Below are 19,157 nucleotides of genomic sequence, written 5' to 3'. Positions count from 1 at the left end.
GCTACTGAATGGATGAATGGGTGCCTGCTGCAGTGATCTTAATGGCTATTAAATGGCTGAATGGGTGGCCTGCTGCAGTGATCTTAATGCAGGGAGTGTGGCAAGCATGCATCGGCTCCATTTCGCAATGCGTGTCTTTGCATTGGACCCAGTTGCGCCCTGAGCAATCTTTGTGGATGCACAGTTCTCTGCAAGTTCTCTCCATCTCCGTGTTCTTCTTGGGTTTTCATGCGAAGGCTCATTATCATTAAACCTTCCACGAGCTGGGAAAGCACCGCGAGCCGGCTGATGATGTAGAAGGTCAATTGTTTGGAGTTTGCATTTATTTTGATGGTTTGCGATGAAGGCTAATTGATATCAAACGATTCGTTTCATTGCGGAACCCTCATGAGTGAACGTGCTGTTATTTCTCTGATCTGTAATTAGGCATCTTATTAAAACATCTAGAGACGAGGAGTAGTCCTGTCCGTCAACTGCCTTAATTGCACCCCCTACGGCCCAGTCATTGCCACTACATGCCTGCAGAAGCAGTCTGTTATAAGTGCAGAACTCATGGGTGATGTTGTCAGACAAATCCCAAAGCAAATGTTCAATGTGCACACAGGATGCGAATTCCATGGGCTTTAACATTGTGTCAATTGCTGGACTATCTTAGCCCACACCCCAGAAGTTCACAACAAATGGAAGATGGGTTCCGCCCTCTTGGATCGAAGCGTAAATGGCTGCAAAGCAAGGCAAGGCTGCACAGAGAAAGGAAACAGGGATGAGTAAATAGCGCCTTGAAGCCTGGCAGTAAGATGCATGCACAGTGTTGCCAAGAGAGAAAGATATTCAGATTACCCATAGTAGCGCCAAGAAACCAAGCAGGTGTCAACAGTGCGCAGTATAAGAACCTTTACACCTAGTGCAGACTGAGAACACCTTCAAGGGCAGTAATGAGAGGAGCTTGAGTTCTTGGGAGGGATACCTAACTTGCCATTAGAAATCCAGGGCAATGAAACAACAGCCCTCCCCCAGCTTGTAATCCAGACTCAGGGTGAATGGAAACAAATGCAACAAATATTCCACCAGGAGTTAAAAACCAAGAAAATCAAAAAATCAAAGAGCTGCTTAAGAGTAGAAGCCAAGGTCAAAACAACTTGGAGTAAGCAGCCAGGAACCAAAGGGCAGTTCTAAACTGCAGAATTGCGTCTACTTCACTGAATATTTAAATGGCAGGATGCTTAAATAGTGCAATTATCCATAACAGCAAGCAAGAAGGACTAAGGGCCTGATTCATGGAATATTTACGCGGTTCAAAGTGAATCTGCACTGTTGAAAAGTGACTTTGCACTGCTGAAACCCTGATTCATGGAACTGGGGAAAGTCATGTTGTACTTCAAAAATGACTATGCGCTGACTTTGCCCGGACTTTGCACTGCAAAAATACACTTAGCGTGGTTCCATGAATCAGGGTTTTGGGTCAGCAGTGCAAAGTCACTCTTCAGCAGTGCAAATTCACTTTGAACCGGGCAAGTTTTGCATGTATCGGGCCCCAGTCGTTTATAGAGTGATCATCGAGGCTGTGCATCGTGACCCAGAAATGTTGGGCTAAGCCAGAATGTTGAGTCTTTGGTAAGGTGTGCATCAATGGCACCCCGGAGGGCACCCTGGGCCAGAAAAAGGGGGAGAGCTAGGCCTACCACCTGTTTTGGGGTTCACGAGGTATAGCAACATTGGTGTTGACGGGCTGCAGGGCATGACATGCTAAGCTTGCGGAGCCCAGGGGATACAGTGTGTGACATGCTAAGCTCACAGAGCCCAGGGGATGCAGTGTGTGACATGCTAACCTTGCGGAGCCCAGGGATGCAGGGTGTGACATGCTAAGCTTGCGGAGCCTGGGGGATGCAGGGTGTGACATGCTAAGCTTGAGGAGCCTGGGGGATGCAGGGTGTGATATGTTAAGCTCGCGGAGCCAGTGGGATGCAGGGTGTGACACGCTAAGCTTGCGGAGCCCGGGAGATGCAGGGTGTGACATGCTTAGCTCGCGGAGCCCGGGGGATGCAGGGTGTGACATGCTAAGCTTGCAGAGCCCGGGGGATGCAGGGTGTGGCATGTTAACCTTGCGCAGCCCAGTGAGGCAGGGTGTGACATGCTAAGCTTGTGGAGCCTGGGGGATGCAGGGTGTGATATGTTAAGCTTGTGGAGCCCGGGGATGCAGGGTGTGACATGCTAAGCTTGCGGAGCCCAGGGAAGCAGGGTGTGACATGCTAAGCTTGTGAAGCCCGGGTTATGCAGGGTGTGACATGCTAAGCACGTAGTCCGGGTTATGCAGGGTGTGACATGCTAAGCTTGCGGAGTCCGGGTTATGCAGGGTGTGACATGCTAAGCACAGAGTCTGGGTTATGCAGGGTGTGACATGCTCAGCTCGCGGAGCCCGGGGATGCAGGGTGTGACATGCTAAGCTTGCAGAGCCCGGGGGATGCAGGGTGTGGCATGTTAACCTTGCGCAGCCCAGTGAGGCAGGGTGTGACATGCTAAGCTTGTGGAGCCTGGGGGATGCAGGGTGTGATATGTTAAGCTTGTGGAGCCCGGGGATGCAGGGTGTGACATGCTAAGCTTGCGGAGCCCAGGGAAGCAGGGTGTGACATGCTAAGCTTGTGAAGCCCGGGTTATGCAGGGTGTGACATGCTAAGCACGGAGTCCGGGTTATGCAGGGTGTGACATGCTAAGCTTGCGGAGTCCGGGTTATGCAGGGTGTGACATGCTAAGCACAGAGTCTGGGTTATGCAGGGTGTGACATGCTAAGCTCGCGGAGTCCGGGTTATGCAGGATGTGATAAGAGTCAGACTTTCCAGGTGAACTCCACAATTCCAATAGACTGGAATAGCGAGATGGAAGAAGGGGTGACATTCAATAACACTGCCTGTTTAGCCCCTGAGAGAAAGGGGGCCGGCCCCACTACTGGTCATGACAGGATGGTGCAGGGGCCCTCAAGCTCTGGCCATTAAGCAAAAGGACACGGCTGTGGTGTAGAACGGAGCATATCTGAGGACGCATACATTGGCAACGCAAGCCAAGAATCACGCGTGATAAGGTGAGAAGCCAGGTCTGTGTCCACATTGGCTTAGGCAATAACAATAACAAATGAAGTAATTTGTCATTTTGTACATAGGCTAAAGCTCTAAAGCTTATCATTACCGACATTATATACATTCTTTTGACAAATCCTAGAGATTGTGGTGAACCTCCCATTTATAAACCCTCAAGAGAACACTGGAGCTTGTCAGTACTAATTACAATCAAGTTCGAATTGGGAAATATACAAACATGTAAGTAGTTTCACCTGCTAGAAAAGGAATAGCTTATCATTGTTCTTTTCGTGAAATATCAACATCTCATACATTTATTTTAGGGAAGTGTATGAATATTGAAGATAAGGAGAAGGGGGCTTATCTGGATACATGTATGGATCCTAACCTGGAGGGAGAGGACCAATGAGATTGGGATAGCACACTCTAAAGGAGTCAGAGTAAAACTATCCAGGTTAGCATTTTACAAACCTTTGTGGATGAAACTTGGATATTAGAGGACATACATGTGTAAAATGGTAATAGAGATCAGTTGAATAATTTGAAATGGATAATTGTTCGGTCACTCTGCTTCATGATCACGTATGTTAAGCATAATTACTCTCTCCTAACATGCAATGTATGCCCAGATATTGGAGTTTTACTTGAATTTTATGAATCTTTGACCTACATGATTTAACCATTAATGATTGTACAAATTACTGTGAATATGATTGAGGTGAGCAAATGTCCCGAATATCACTATTATTTCTTGAACACTTTATCCATCGCAAGGATAGCCCCTGAAGAAGAGATGTTAAATCTCGAAACACATTGGGCATTAAAGTACTGCATTTGAAGAAACAAACTAATTGAACGTATTTATTGGAAACTATGAGAATTTGAACTTTGAATATTCTTTCACGCATAATATGGACACAATAGAGATTGAAAAATAACCTAAAACGAACAAAAGAGACAATACTTTAAATAGTCAGGCTCATTTTATTGAGGCAATTACAGTGTGCAGGGGACGCGAGTTCCCCAACTAGGGAACTTTCTTTTTTCTCAATTTTCCCATAACATCCCATGTGCCATGGATGTAGTTTTCTCCTCTGCATAGAGTAACAACTAATACAAACAAGGACAAAAGAACAGATACAACAGATTAAGGAACAAGAGTGCAAGGTTTATCTGGAATTAATCAAGCTGGGTCTCAAGCCAGAGAGAGAATAGCGACACATGGCTCCCAGGTTTTTTACAAGTATCTCAGGAAGTGAGCAGACCACAGATTCTGAAGAGGCAAAACGTGAGCAGGTATTGAGCATAAGGACAGGGACTCTGAACAAGCCCTGCCAAAAACAAAGGAAGGATCCTCCATCATTGCAGCATGTCTTGGGGAGATGCCTTCACGAAAAGCAGGTCAGCAAGTGGTCAGAGAAAGACAGGTCAAGGGCACCACAGCGCCACCGTGTAAATGGGAGATCTGGGTTATACAAATCCCATGTAAGAGCATAACTAAACTAAAGAGGGGTGTTCAGGGGGAGAGTGCCAGATTTCCAGACTGGAGTCTGGTGTCTCTCAGGGTCCAATCCTGTCAATGTGTCATTTAATGTCCACATGGAGATGCTGAGATTTCTCTTTGCCTGGTTGGACCTTCCACTCCACCGAGAGGCTGCTGACACACAATGCTTTCTTACAATGTTGTTCATGTTGGATATTCATGCTTTGAGGTATTTTCCCAGTTCCTTTGAGGGCTGCATGCCTTTTACTATCTCTAAAACATAAACTCGAAAAGCAGAGCTTCTTCCTCTTCTTCTTCCTCTTCTTCTTCCTCTTCTTCTGCTTCTTATCTCTTCTCCTTCTTCTTTTTCTTCTTAGTCTTCTTCTGCTTCCTCTTCGTCTACTTCTTCTTGTTATTTTTCTTCTGCTTCTTCATGTGCTTCATCTTCTTCTTATCCTTCTTGCCTTCTTCTTCTTCTTCTTGGTATTCTTCTGTTTCGTCTTCTGCTTCCTCTTCTTCCTCTACTTCTTCCCTTCTTCTTCTTTTTCTTCTTGGTCTTCTTTTTCTTCAACTTGTGCTTCTTCGTCTGCTTCTTCTGCATCTGCTTCCTCATCGTCTTCTTCTTCTTCTTCACCTTCTTCTACTTCTTGTTATTCTTCTGCTTCCTTTTCTTCTTCTTCTCCTTCTTCTTCTTCTGCTTCCTCTTCTTCTCCTCCTCCGTCTTCTTCTTCTTCCCCTGCTTCTTCTGCTTCATCTTCTTCTTCTTCTTCACCTTTTTCTACATCTTGTTATTCTTCTCCTGCTTCTTCTTGTGCTTCTTCTTCTTCTTCTTCATCTTCTTCTTCTTCTGCTTCTTCCCTTCTTCTTCTGCTTCTTCCTCTGCTTCTTCCGCTGCTGCTTCTTCTTCTGCTTCCTCTTCTTCTTCTTCTCCTTCTTCTTCTCCTACTCCTTCTTCTTCTCCCTCTTCCCTTCTTCTTCTTTTTTCTTCTTGGTCTTCTTTTTCTTCAACTTGTGCTTCTTCGTCTGCTTCTTCTTCATCTGCTTCCCTCTCCTTCTTCTTCATCTGCTTCCTCTTCTTCTCCTCCTCCATCTTCTTCTTCTGCTTCTTCCTCTGCTTCTTCTGCTTCATCTTCTTCTTCTTCTTCTTCACCTTCTTCTACATCTTGTTATTCTTCTCCTGCTTCTTCTTCTTCATCTTCTTCTTCTACTTCTTCTTCTTCTGCTTCTTCCCTTCTTCTTCTTCTTCTTCTGCTTCTTCCTCTGCTTCTTCCACTGCTGCTTCTTCTTCTGCTTCCTCTTCTTCTTCTTCTCCTTCTTCTTCTCCTACTCCTTCTTCCCTTCTTCTACTTCTTGACACTCTGCCAAGAACACTTGGAATTCTCAGCAGTGCAGGCCATTTCTTGTTCCCCAACTGGTTAGCTCATGCTTCTACCTCCTCCACACCCTCAAGAAAATCCATCAATACTCCTCAATTCCATGCAAAGAGTCCATCATCGATGGCCGCGTCCCTTCGAGACATGACTATGCTAACAATGCCTTGCACTGCTTCCGTCTTTTCCTTCTTCAAGGGATGCCAGGCTTTCAGAATCAGCAAGTCAATTTCAATTCTTTACATATGTTCCCACAACATGCCCCTCCATAATCTCCTACACAATGCCATCAAGCCATGAACATCTGATTCTCCGCCAACCATCTTCTCTCCAGTCCTAGCTTCAGTGACTTCTACACAGAAGGTTGTGCCTTCTCCATCATTGTCAGCGAACTCTGAAACTTCTTCACTCCTCAAATCCAAGACCTCCCGGACTGTCTGGCCTACCACAGATCCCTGAAGACCTGGTGCTTCCAGCCGTAGCCCTCCTCAATCGCTCTTTAACATTTGACTCAGTGAACACCTTGGCAGTGAGCACTCCGCTTTATACATGTTAGCAATAATACTATTCATGTTAAGACTATCATCACAAACACCATTTGTAACATCATGAGAAGCAGAAATTCCAAACAGCACCAGAAAGAACCTCTGCTGCCAACACTGCAGAGGTCAGTGTTGGCAGCGCTAGAGCCTGTTTCTTGGGTACCGGTTGGGAGTTGGCAGCTGTCTAGGTCTGGAACAAATGGAAGCCGCTAACAGATCATTGGCTATCTCAGACAGAACCCACCAGTGGAACATAACACTATCCCCGGACAACTGATCTGCGAGGTTTGGGCCCAGGCAACTGATCTGTGGTGTTGGGGCCCCTGGACAACTGATCTGGGGTGTTGGGGCCCCCAACAACTCATCTGGGGTGTTGGGGCCCCCAGAGAACTCATCTGGGGTGTTGGGGCCCCCAACAACTCATCTGGGGTGTTGGGACCCCAGACAACTCATCTGGAGTGTTGGGGCCCCGGACAACACCTCTGGGGTGCTGGGGTCCCCGGGCAACTCATCTGGTGTGTTGGGGCCCAGAAGACATTTCTACAAAACAGACAAAAACATAACAAATATTGGGTTCTGACTTAACACAAAAGATTGAAAAAGATCATGTTGTATGACAAAAAAGAGAGAGTGCCTGCAGACGGTCAAGCAGTTGCCTTGCAGCTGCAATCCCTTTTGGAATAAGATGCGATTAACTGGCCGGCATCGGTCAGTAAAGCCTTGCGCCGGCCCAGCATTACTTGGAGAGGGAGAAAGATCAGCAGACAGAGTGATTCAGCATTACAAGGCAATGCGCGTGCCAGGCACTTCCTAATATATGCGTCTCTACAGAAATGATGTCATTGGGCACGTTCAGAGCACTCGCGCACGCCGTGACCGTTCACCTTGCAACAGTTCTACTCGATAGCGCATGCCTAAAATGTATGCGTTGGCTGGGAGGAAAGCTCAGGGGCAACATGTTCGACAACGCAGAGCAATTCAGGTTCGAATCCCGGTTCCGTGCTAACTGGTCTCTGGTATTAAGCGAAGCTCGTCATAAAAGATTAATTATATGTGTGCAATCCAACAAGCTCCATTTAATGTTATTATCATTTGAAATCTTCCTCAAAAAAAGCGGCAAGCTTTTCAGGCTAGGGCCTCATCACGACTTTGCCGGTAACCCTTAAATCTGGCAGTAGCGCTATTACCGCTGGATTTAAGGGTCGCCAAATCAGGACTTCGGCAGATTTCGCCCCAGCTCTGAGCTGGGGGGAAATCCGCTAAAAATTTGCGCTCATACCACCGGCGGGAAATCCGCCGGGGGTATTAGCGCAAAATTTCCCCATTGAGCCCAATGGGGAATGGGGCATTCCCGAATGGGCTCAATGGGGAATGGGGGTTAACATTACCGCCGAACTCGTGATCCGGCGCTATTAGCGCCGGGGAGTTTGACAGTAGGGCAGATAGCGCCGGCGCTAATAGTGCCGGCGTTACCGCCCAAGTCCTGATGAGGCCCATCAATTCCCAGGGTGTACTACCTTTGCAAACTGAGGTGCCCCACTGCAACTCTCCAGGCGCAATGCCCTCAGCTCCCTTCCAGTTGGGCCCTTTTTCATTTGTGGCAGTTTCCCATGCTGAGGGGCGTGGCCAAGACTGCCTAGCACATGGGGCCGGAAGCGAATCTAGTTGGGCCCGCTGCAGTGACCTGAACATCTGGAAATGCCCACACAGAGCTGCTCAGTGGGCATTTACAGATTTTGAGTGGGCCTTGCCCGCTCAGGCCCTACCCTGTCTAAGCCCGGGGGACCCCTTCTGCAATGGGGTAAGAAAGCGAAGGTGTGCCAGGTTGCCCATGTTGAGAGAGATTTTCTTATGAACTGCATGCTGGATTTTAGTTGAAACATTTATGACTGCTTCTATGTACAGAACGTGCTACTGGAGTAAAGGTTTCCGTGTCATGGAAATATACATTAAAAAAGATGAATTCAAAACCTTCCCCCATCACATCTTTCTGTCATTATGCAGGACTACAAGAGGCCACGTCTCCCGACCCTGGCCCTAGGACTTGCTTTCTTACAGTCTCCTGGACCTGTCTCTAATTGTTATAATTTTTCCTTGGATCTCCTCTCCCCGCTTGTTCCTTACCCTCTCTGCTGTGATGTCCCTCCTCCTCTTCTGCTTTTTATGGTCCTCCTCCGTTTCTGTCTCATCTTCTCTTTCACTCCATCTTTCGACTCACTCCTCTGCTCTCCTTCTCTGTTCTCTTCTGATCAGTCTCCCACTCCTTCCCTTTCTCTCTCCTCGGATGTTTTCCCCCTAACCTGCCCTCCTCTATCTCTCTCGAAAGGTGTTGCTGCCTCTCCCTCTCCTTTATCTCTCTCTTTTGATGTTTCTCCGCCTCTCCCCTGCATCACTCTCTACCTCTCCATGGTGCCCGTCCCCCTGCGCTCTCTTTATCCACGCTTCATCCTCCTTCGCTCCGCTGTCTCTCCCTTCCTCTGCTCCAACTTCTCCCACTTCTCCACCGACATCTCTGCCCACCTTTCTCTGTCCCCCTACTCCCACACCCTGGACCTGGCTCCCTTCATATTTAAGACGCTCATAATTGGCCTTGGGAATTCTCTGTCTGTGCCGTGTGCAATGTTTTCCTAGTTATGTTTTGCTGGTGTATGTTTGTATTGTTTATTTATAAAGCGCTTATACACAAAACGAGTGCTGCAAAGTGCTCCAAGACGGGAGCGGAACATGGGATAAATCATTCAGAAGGCTTTGGAAATTTCAGAATGATATACAATAATAATAAGCGTACAAGGCCTGACGACTTTCCTCTAATGCTCTTTTCTAAAGCAATATCGCCTCCTTTAGTGCCATGATGCCTTCGGGCGACCGCTGCACTTCACAAAGCCCTATTAACATAACATAACATGTTTTTCTAATGTTCTTTTCTGTTCGTAGGTTCTTTTGAAACCTTTGTGAAGGTTTCTTGTTGCTGTCTCTTGGGTTCAATATTATCAAAATAACTGGGCCACATCCCCTTAAATGGGCACACATAAAGAGAGCGCGAAGCATGCACTCCTTTCATGTGCGCTCACTGCTGAAATGCTTAGGTCCCCTTATTCTGAAATGTGACCTGGGCATTTCAGGAGGGGCTGGACAGTACCTCAAAGATAATCTGTCGAGCCCCCTTGCATACATGTGCGCTCGCGACACACAAATGTATGACAGGCTCCCAGAAACCACGGGGTTGCTGGGAGCACATTTCATCGACACAGGCCATGTCGGTGAAACGCTTGAGGAAATAAAAAGGCGGGGATGGAAATGGCCAAAACCGCGGCTGTCATGCTTAAAAAACAAATAATGACAGGGTCGGAAACAGGGCATGAGGACATGTGAATCCAAGATGTGCTCATTCGGATGCCCTTTGAAACTTGGACTGCTCCTTGTTTTGGCCTGGCTCAAGTGAGGAGGTGCGCTAGTGCGTTTTGAGAATCTGCCCGTCCATGTGCGTGTGTGTGTATCTTTATTTATTTAAGGTAGGACCTTCTCCCGGAGAAAAATATTCTGCAGCAATGAGAACCATGTCTTTCCTTTTACTTAAAATAGATAACGTTTTGAGGATTAAGGGAAATTATTGGCTGAATTGGACGGCAGTGGCTAAAATTGTGCGCATGCTCGAACCTCTCACACTGTAGACACCACACAACTTCAGTTGGGCGCAGAAGCAGAAGCTTGGATGGATGAGCGTTTCCCAAAACACTGCATCTTTCCTGCTAACAGTAGTTTCTTTTGGGATGCCGGCCCCCTTCATTCCGTCAGAGCTGATTACCGGGTTCCGATCGCTGGACCCGGATTGCACGCCTGGTAAAACCTATGGGGGCTCAAATGGGAATGGGGAATGGTTCCTGCAAGGAGAATTTACCGGGTTCTCCCATGTCAGAGTAAGCCGGTACGTCCCCATTGCAGGAACCCGGTAATGGAGCCCGGAACGGAGGCAGCCATGAAGCCAGTAGCTCCATGGCTACCTCCAAACTCGTAATGAGGCCCACTGTGTGGGGGTGGCATGCGTCCACTCCCCTGGTTATCCTGATTGAAAGGTGATTGCCACTCGCAAAAACGTGGGAACAGGGATCAACCATGGACTTTGGTGCCCAGCGCTGCCACGTTGAACTTCCCCTGAGCTCTGCAAATGTCATTAAGGGAAATGACCAACGTAGCATCGTTTGTCAGCAACACCAATTAAATTCCTCCTGTCTCCCCTCCCCCTAAAACTCAGCACTAATGAATTTTACTTTGAACATACCGACTTTCATCCGTTGGCACCTAATGGCATTGCAGTATTTGCACTCTAAGAACACTCCTCTTGCCTGTTCCCAGTAATGCCATTATATGCCACCGTAAGAACACCCCTATTGGCTGCACGACTAATACAAGTGTGTGCCACTGTAAGGAGCTTCTAGCTGCCTGTGCCTAATAATGGCAGCATTTGCTACTGTAAGAAGACTCCTGCTAGCTGCCCCAGTAATTCCACTATTGCCACTGTAAGAACACTTCTGTTGTCTGTGCCTAATATTGCCAGCATTTGCCACTGTTCGAACCCTTGTCTTGGCGTTACCTAGCAATGCCAACATTAGCCACTGTAGGAACGCTTGTGTTCGCTGTGCCTAATAATTACAATATTTGCCAGATATAAGATCACCCATGTTGGCTGTGCCTATTGATACTAATATTGGCCACTGTGACAACACCTGTGTTGGCTTTTCCCGTTAATGCAATTATTTTTCACTGTAATAACATTGTTGGAAGTCCCCGATAATGCCAGTATTTACCAATGTAATAGCACTCATGTTAGCTGTGCCTAATAGTTCCAGCATTTGCTACTATAAGAATACTCCTGCGGCCTGTGCCTAGTAATGTAAGTCTTTTTTCAGTGTGACACAACTTTGTTTGTTGTGTCCACTGATGTGGTATTTTCTACTGTAGGAACACTCCTGTTGGCTGCGCCCAGTAATGTTTGCATTGTCCTCTAAGCAGCACTTCCATCCTGTGCAGCAGGCCCCCTCCCCCAGTCTCCTTCCCCCACAACCACATGGCGTGGAATGAAGCCTGCGCTGCACCATGGAAACCGCGCACACAGACCCACTCACCCACACACTAATTGCAAATCCCACAGAAAAATACACATAGTCAGCAAACAATCTCTCCCACCAACACATAAGCTCATCCCTCATTAAAATCATCTCTCTCACACAAAAACACAAATATTCACACATAGACGGGTTTTTACCACTTAGCTTGGCTTGGACTGCCTCAGTGATGGTTTTGCCTTCTCTTCTCCGAATCCCTTTGCAGCATGCATTGAACACACAGACACGGCAGGGTCAGGGGTGAGTGGGAGCCTCCATTCACTGCTCCATCTCCCTGTTCAGGAATCAGGCCAGGGCGAGGTCAGAAATGTGACCCCACGCCCAGCAGCCTGAGGAAGGCCGGGATGGGGAGGGTGAGGTGCCCAGCAGCCTGGGGCAGGCAGGGATAGGGAGGGTGAGGTGCCCAGCAGCCTGAGGCAGGCAGGGATAGGGAGGGTGAGGTGCTCAGCAGCCTGAGGAGGGCCGGGATAGGGAGGGTGGGGTGCCCAGCAGCCTGGAGCAAGCAGGGATAGGGAGGGTGAGGTGCCCAGCAGTCTGAGGCAGGCCGGGATAGGGAGGGTGAGATAGGGAAGGTGAGGTGCCCAGCAGCCTGGGGCAGGCAGGGATAGGGACGGTGAGGTGCCCAGCAGCCTGAGGCAGGCCAGGATAGGGAGGGTGAGGTGGTGCCCAGCAGCCTGAGGCAGGCCGGGATAGGGAGGGTGAGGTGCCTAGCAGCCTGGGGCAGGCAGGGATAGGGAAGGTGAGGTGGCCAGCAGCCTGAGAGAGGCCAGGATAGGAACGGTGAGGTGTGCAGCAGCCCGAGGCAGGGATAGGGAGGGTGAGGTGCAGGCAGGGATATGGAGGGTGAGGTGCCCAGTAGCCTGAGACAGACAGGGATAGGGAGGGTGAGGTGCCCAGAAGCCTGAGGCAGGTAGGGATAGGGAGGATGAGGTGCCCAGCACCCTGGGGCAGGCCGAGATAGGGAGGATGAGGTGCCCAGCAGCCTGGGGCAGGCCGAGATAGGGAGGATGAGGTGCCCAGCAGCCTGGGGCAGGCCAGCATAGGTAGGGTGAGGTGCCCAGCAGCCTGGGGCAGGCAGGAATAGGGAGGGTGAGGTGCAGGTGGGGATAGGAAGGATGAGGTGCCCAGCAGCCTGGAGCAGGCAGGGATAGGGAGGGTGAGGTGCTCAGCAGCCTGAGGAGGGCCGGGATATGCAGGGTGAGGTGCCCAGCAGCCTGGAGCAAGCAGGGATAGGCTGGGTGATGTGCCCAGCAGACTGAGGCAGGCCGGGATAGGGAGGGTGAGATAGGGAGGGTGAGGTGCCCAGCAGCCTGGGGCAGGCAGGGATAGGGAGGGTGAGGTGCCCAGCAGCCTGAGGCAGGCCGGGATAGGAAGGGTGAGGTGGTGCCCAGCAGCCTGGGGCAGGCAGGGACAGGGAGGGTGAGGTGGCCAGCAGCCTGAGACAGGCCAGGATAGGAACGGTGAGGTGTGCAGCAGCCTGAGGCAGGGATAGGGAGGGTGAGGTGCCCAACAGCCCGGGGCAGGCAGGGATAGGGAGGGTGAGTTGGCCAGCAGCCTGAGACAGGCCAGGATAGGAACGGTGAGGTGTGCAGCAGCCTGAGGCAGGGATAGGGAGGGTGAGGTGCAGGTAGGGATATGGAGGGTGAGGTGCCCAGTAGCCTGAGACAGGCAGGGATAGGAAGGATGAGATGCCCAGAAGTCTGAGGCAGGTAGGGATAGGGAGGATGAGGTGCCCAGCAGCCTGGGGCAGGCCAGGATAGGGAGGGTGAGGTGCCCAGCAGCCTGGGGCAGGCCAGGGTAGGGAGGGTGAGGCGCACTTTATTGCACTGATTGAGCAGTGGTCGAAGTGTACAAAAAAAAGTACTGGAGCGACGTTCCCTCTGCCCGCCCCCTTTTCTTCTTCCTTCGCTCCCCCATACTCACTGTCATTCCCTCTCTAATTCAAACCCCCACCTGGTCCTTTCCTTTCCTTTCTCCACCCCACAACCCTGTGGTTTTCAACAGTTCTCACAAGATTGAAGACAACACCATGAAAGAACATGCATTTAGATGACGACCATTAGTGTGGCGTTGCCCCCTTCTGCATGCAGCTTCATGCAGCCTCCCTTTCACCACCTACCATTCACACTTCTTAAGGGACATGCCCAGGACTACAGCCACACACACACACCCTCCCATTACCTGCAAACTCTGCTGTGCCTACACAAGCACCCCAGAGCCTACAGCATTTCCCAGATGCGGAATAAACAAAGGTTAGCCAGCACTTGCTAGATAGCACAATGAGGTTTGACCCAGGGCTGTTACCAACAGTGCATAGGCTTAAACCCCCAGTAGGGGAAACATTATTTATATAAACTAAAAGTGGCCTTCCCTACCATCCTGGAATGGTAGCCCAGGTCACATTAAGTAAGGGAACCAAGACAGATTTCCCTGAGAAGTAAGGGAACGTCGTACCCTCTAGTTCCCTCCCACTTTGACCTCTGCGAATGAGCTGGATTTTTCCGTCACCCATTAGGCAGAAGGAAGGTTGTGACGTCAAGCCAGTTCTCCATACTGCCTCGCACGTGACTGTGCAGCAGTCAGGACCCAGACTTGGCCATAGGGAGACCAGTCTTTGTGGGTCTAATTCGCAGAACATCTAGCACGGAGCAAAGTGACTTTACACTGCAAAAATACACTTTGCACCGGGCATAATTCACAGAATGGTGCAAAGTGACTCTGCCTGCAAAAGTGCTTGTTGCACTGTGCAAAATGCGCCTAATTCACAAAAAAGTGGCTTGTAGCTCAGACTAAGCCTGCTTTACTTACCGCTTTTAAAATAAATTAGGCCCATTTAGCACGGTGCAAATACAAAGACTACATTTGCATTATTGCATCATGGCACTCATTGCAGAATGCAAATTAAGATAAGTGTGTGTTGTTTTAAGTGTACTTTTCAGGAGGACAGGAGGAGTAGGACAGACACACCACCTGTCTCATTGTTTCCCCCTGCTGGTTCCAGTTGAGGAGAACTTGGGGGAGTTTGTCGATGAGGAGAAAGCAACCTTTACATAGCATGACATCTAGGCTAGCTTACCCATTTAGAGGAGGGGACCGCACTCCCCAAACTGCGCCAATATGCGTGGGAACCACTCGATGGGAACTACCCAGCTCAAGATGGAAACACATCTGTATTTCTGCACGTTGCGATTGGAGTTGTGCAGGGTATGAACTAAGTTTCCCAAAAATACTTGAAGGTGAATCGATCGCCAAGAGCCAGCCTTAGAGGGGGGAGAGCCGGTCGACCGCCCGTGGCGCCATGCCCCCCAGGGCACCATTAGCCCCCGCCACGCCAGCTCAGCAGAGTCTTTCAATGGCTCCTTCGAGCTGGCGTTGTGGGAGAAGGCGCAGCAGGTGGCCTTTTACTGTAAAATGTGCCCACTCGGCGGGTCCATTTAAATGCGACCCTCCGCCACGGCCACTTTTCATAATAAAAGGCGCCATTACCCCCACAACACGCCAGCTCGAGGGAGTCTTTCAAGGGGTTCCCCGAGCTGGCATAGTGGCAGAAGACGTGACAGGCGCCTCATTGTCATTGAATGAACCCGCGGCGGCGGGCTCATTCAATGACTAAGCGGCGCTAACGCGCCCTATTTAACCTCCTCGCCAGAGCGAGGAGGTTGAAAAAAAATCACATTTTTTTTAAAGTGGCCCATCCTGGCCCCGCCCCCTTCTGCCCCGCCCCCTGTTAACCAGGGCACGGATTGGGCGAGGGGGGCGCCAATTCGCCCAGGGCGCTGCTGCCCTTAAGGCCGGCCCTGCGATCGCCAATAGAATTACACTACAGCAGGGATGTGTCCACCATCTGCCCAGATAAGGAGCGATATAAAGCAGAGTGCAGGAATCAGTCCAAATCAAGGGTCATTTCCCTTAGGGAATTGCAATTCCAGAAAATAATTATAAAAGGCTATAGATACTGATGCATTCATTTCCGGTGTCTATAGATAGCAAAAAATACCATGAGCACATGTGTTTCGTGCTACAAGGTCCCTTCCTCAGGACTGAGTCTCAATAGAGGCTCTGTTGCCTCGGATGCCTGCCTCTCATTGGACCCCGTTTGTGGGGCTTTTTTTCACTTTTTTAAAAGAACAGTAGCGCGCTTCCCTTGTTATTCATTGATATGCCAGAAGCAGTGCTTAGTTTGCACACAAAAAGCAAAAGAAAGAATAAGTGCTAAGGTATACGATTTGTCTTAGAATGCCAACAGTGGTGCGTGCAAGGCCAGTGCCGCCTGCTAATAATGCCAGTGCTGGGCACTACCTGCCAGTGCCACCCCTCTCCCTTAGCAGTCAGGGCTACACCTACTAACCAAGGTTTTGGTTCAGGAATTGGCTTTGAGTCTTGTACCAAGTTCACTGCATGTTAAACCTTTCAATGGTGTATTAAATGTGACATTTCTGAAACAAAATGGTGCATACAACTATGGACTTTCCCCTTCTGTAATGGCATGGGAACACAGTGCTATGGGGGTTTACCTAGACAATTGCCAGTGCTTCTGATTAATTTGACGCCTTCCATCCATCACCCTTCCTAAGCGTGATGTACCTTAAGACCCAAGCTTCCCCTGACCAATGATAGTCAAAGAGGCTGAACTATGTCTGTGGTTGCTGGTGGTCTTGCGCAGAAGGGAGTGGCCAATGAGCTTGGGTTGGCCTGCTCCCTTTGGGGCGGTATCAGTCCTGATTTGCAAATTGTCTTTAACCATCTGAAAATCGATGATCTGGGGGGTTGCCCAGATTCATGCCAGTGGTTATGATTATCTCAAAGCCTTCGAGCCATTAACCTTCATTTTTGCATTGAAACAAACAACTTCTGGTTCAATAAACAGTGCAAAACCCCATGCCCTGGAAAGGTAAAATGTTAAAGGGATTTGAGTCGCTTCCCATGAAAACAAATTTAAAGAAGTGTGAGGGAAATGCTACATTATAAAGCACTTCACATGGGAAGCAGGTTATGTTATGTTATGCTATGTTATGGTGCATGTGTAAAGTGCCTTATATACCATTGGTATGATCTCATAGCGCTGTGCGTTGAATGCCCTTGGGGACTGTAGCCCAGGTCAGTGGAGAAAGTAGGGTAGCATATAGTGCTTGGGTGCATTTGGTATGTGTGCAGCCGGAGCGGTTTGCGCGGGGTTGGCTGCATTCTAATGCTAGGTGCGGTGTGGTGGTTGTGAGAGATCAGTGCAATGTGTGCAGCAGGGTGGGTGGTCTCTGATTCTGCATTCTGGCTGCCGTGGGGCCTGTGTAAGAGATTATGTGTGCAATTAGGCCGATTTTGCGTGGGGTATAGCTGCGTTCTAACAGACTGTTGAGGTGTTCAAGGAGTAGCATAGTTATCTGTGCAGTTAGGACGAAATTGATTGAGGGTTATAGCTGCCTTCTATAGTTTATTGGTGTAAAGTTGGAGAGTGAGCATATTGGTAGGAATGAGTGTCTGGAATTACCTACAGGATGCCCTCGTTCCTGGTTACTCTCGGAGCTCGATGAGCTGGCCGTGTCCATCCTGGTGGTTTGCGGTAGTGGATATCCGAGAGAGCTACTCTGGCTGGTGCGCAGTATGTTGTGTTAGCCCGGTGGGAAGGTCCATTTTCCAGAGGCTGTGTTGCAGGTGTCAGAGGGCACAGGTGTAAAAGAGGGTGAGCTACACGTATGGGTCTTCTCCCCTACAAGGAGCCATGAGCCACTCACATCGGGTCTTTTCTCTGGTGCAAAACACTCTTTAATTTGCTGTGTCCCACTTTGGTATCCTTTGAACCCGCTGATGACTTGCTGATATCAACGGGACCAGAAGTATCAACAAGAATTGGCAAAGCCAACAGTTTGGATTTGCTAGGCACTGACATCACGGTACTACCTGGCCTTGACATCGCAACAGCTGGAAAATGTGAAAATGGTGTAATTCGATGGGCATATCATGGTAGCACCTGGCAAATGCTCATCTAATACCTCAAGTCAAAGCTGTTGGCTTTGTCGTTGCTTGTTTTTTTTACAGGATTTCAGTGCATGGAAGAGAAATAAATGAAGTGGCTGAAGGCCCACTTGGTTAAGTCATTTTTCTAACACCCCTAGCCATTGACAGCTGAAATTAAGCCAGTAACTCTCAGCAGACTGCTTAGAAAAAATACTGGCAGGCTAAAGTTTGATGCGACTTCTTGATAGAGTGATCTCAAAGAGATCCCAACAGGATGTGTTTAGGCCAGGGGTAGGTAGCGTGTAAAGTGTGTGGAAATTGCCATAGGGATAAGCATGGCCATGGCCGTCAGTGGGTGTGTAAATGATCAAACAACACCCTCCTCCTCTCCTTCCTACCTTTACTCCAATGCAATAGTTTCAGTTTAGAGGTGGCGCTCAAGCGCCACCTACTAGACAAACTAAAAATGAGTCTGACTTTAATTGTGTATTAAATAATGAGGGATAAATACAAATTATGTCATATCATGATTTGATATTCATCTATGCTCCTAAGGTTTTTTTAATAGGTCTCAATTTGTCTGCCAGTTTTTCAATAAACCTGTAAATGTTTCATATTTCAACTTGAAGTGCTAATTGGTAACTTAGGAAGTGTTAATGGGTTACATATATTTCCAGGATGGCTCTAACATTAAAAAGTAAATGTCCCAGAAATAGTCTCCCATCAGCATATTTCAATTCTTCATGGCCCGCGCCCTCCTTCTCCTAATTATAATGCCGGCGCCAATTAAAATGGGCTAATTGCTGATATCTGTGATTGGTTGGAGGCATTCAACATTTTCTGCATGTCCTTAGCATGGCTTTAGTAAGATTCAGCCTGGACAGATGCACCATCAGTGAATCACAGGCACTCATGGTCATGGGGCGGCTTAACATAGTTCACTCTTTTATTGAGAAAGGGTTCCCTTTTCCACCAAAGTGTGCCCCTCTTCGCAAGACTGGCAGTGCCTTCGGCTAGCATGAGAGGAACCTCGCACTTGCTCTTCAGGAAGGCGCTGAACAGCAAGGACGACGTAGGGGCATTTCTGTTTTTTATTTTCGTTTGCATTTGGTTAAAAAGGATTACAACCTTAAGCACAAATACACTGGATATGAAAGAAGATTAAATAAAAACAATTGGCATTTTAACATATTAATACATAGCACTGCAATAAAACAATTGTCAAATGAATACACTTATATAATTTGTATTTATTTATTTTTGCATTTTTAAGGCGCACTCACAGCCTGGGGGCATCGAGGCGCTGTCACCGGAACATGTCTTAGCTGCGTATTTATAACGCGCTTAAATACCCAGAGGTTTCTAAGCGCGGACTCGGGGATCCGCTTCGTTTTGCTTTGTCTCTTCTTGTTTCCAAGGTGAGCACGTAGCCGCTTGGCTATCCTCCGGGGACAATATCTTGGAAAGAAAGAGAAAAATAAATGGTGAGGAGCAAAGAGGAGGCGCTGCTGTCCTACTTCCTGATTGGCATGGGAACTTAGTCTGAAAAAATAATCAGTGGCTCCCCCATCGTTTTTAGCGCCTCCTTTCATGCATGGTAGGCGGCGCTAGTGATG

This window comes from Ambystoma mexicanum, chromosome 9 (assembly GCF_040938575.1).
Source record: "Ambystoma mexicanum isolate Mex_15411 chromosome 9, UKY_AmexF1_1, whole genome shotgun sequence".
Classification (NCBI taxonomy): Eukaryota; Metazoa; Chordata; class Amphibia; order Caudata; family Ambystomatidae; genus Ambystoma; species Ambystoma mexicanum.
Note: the sequence above shows the minus strand (reverse complement) of the source record.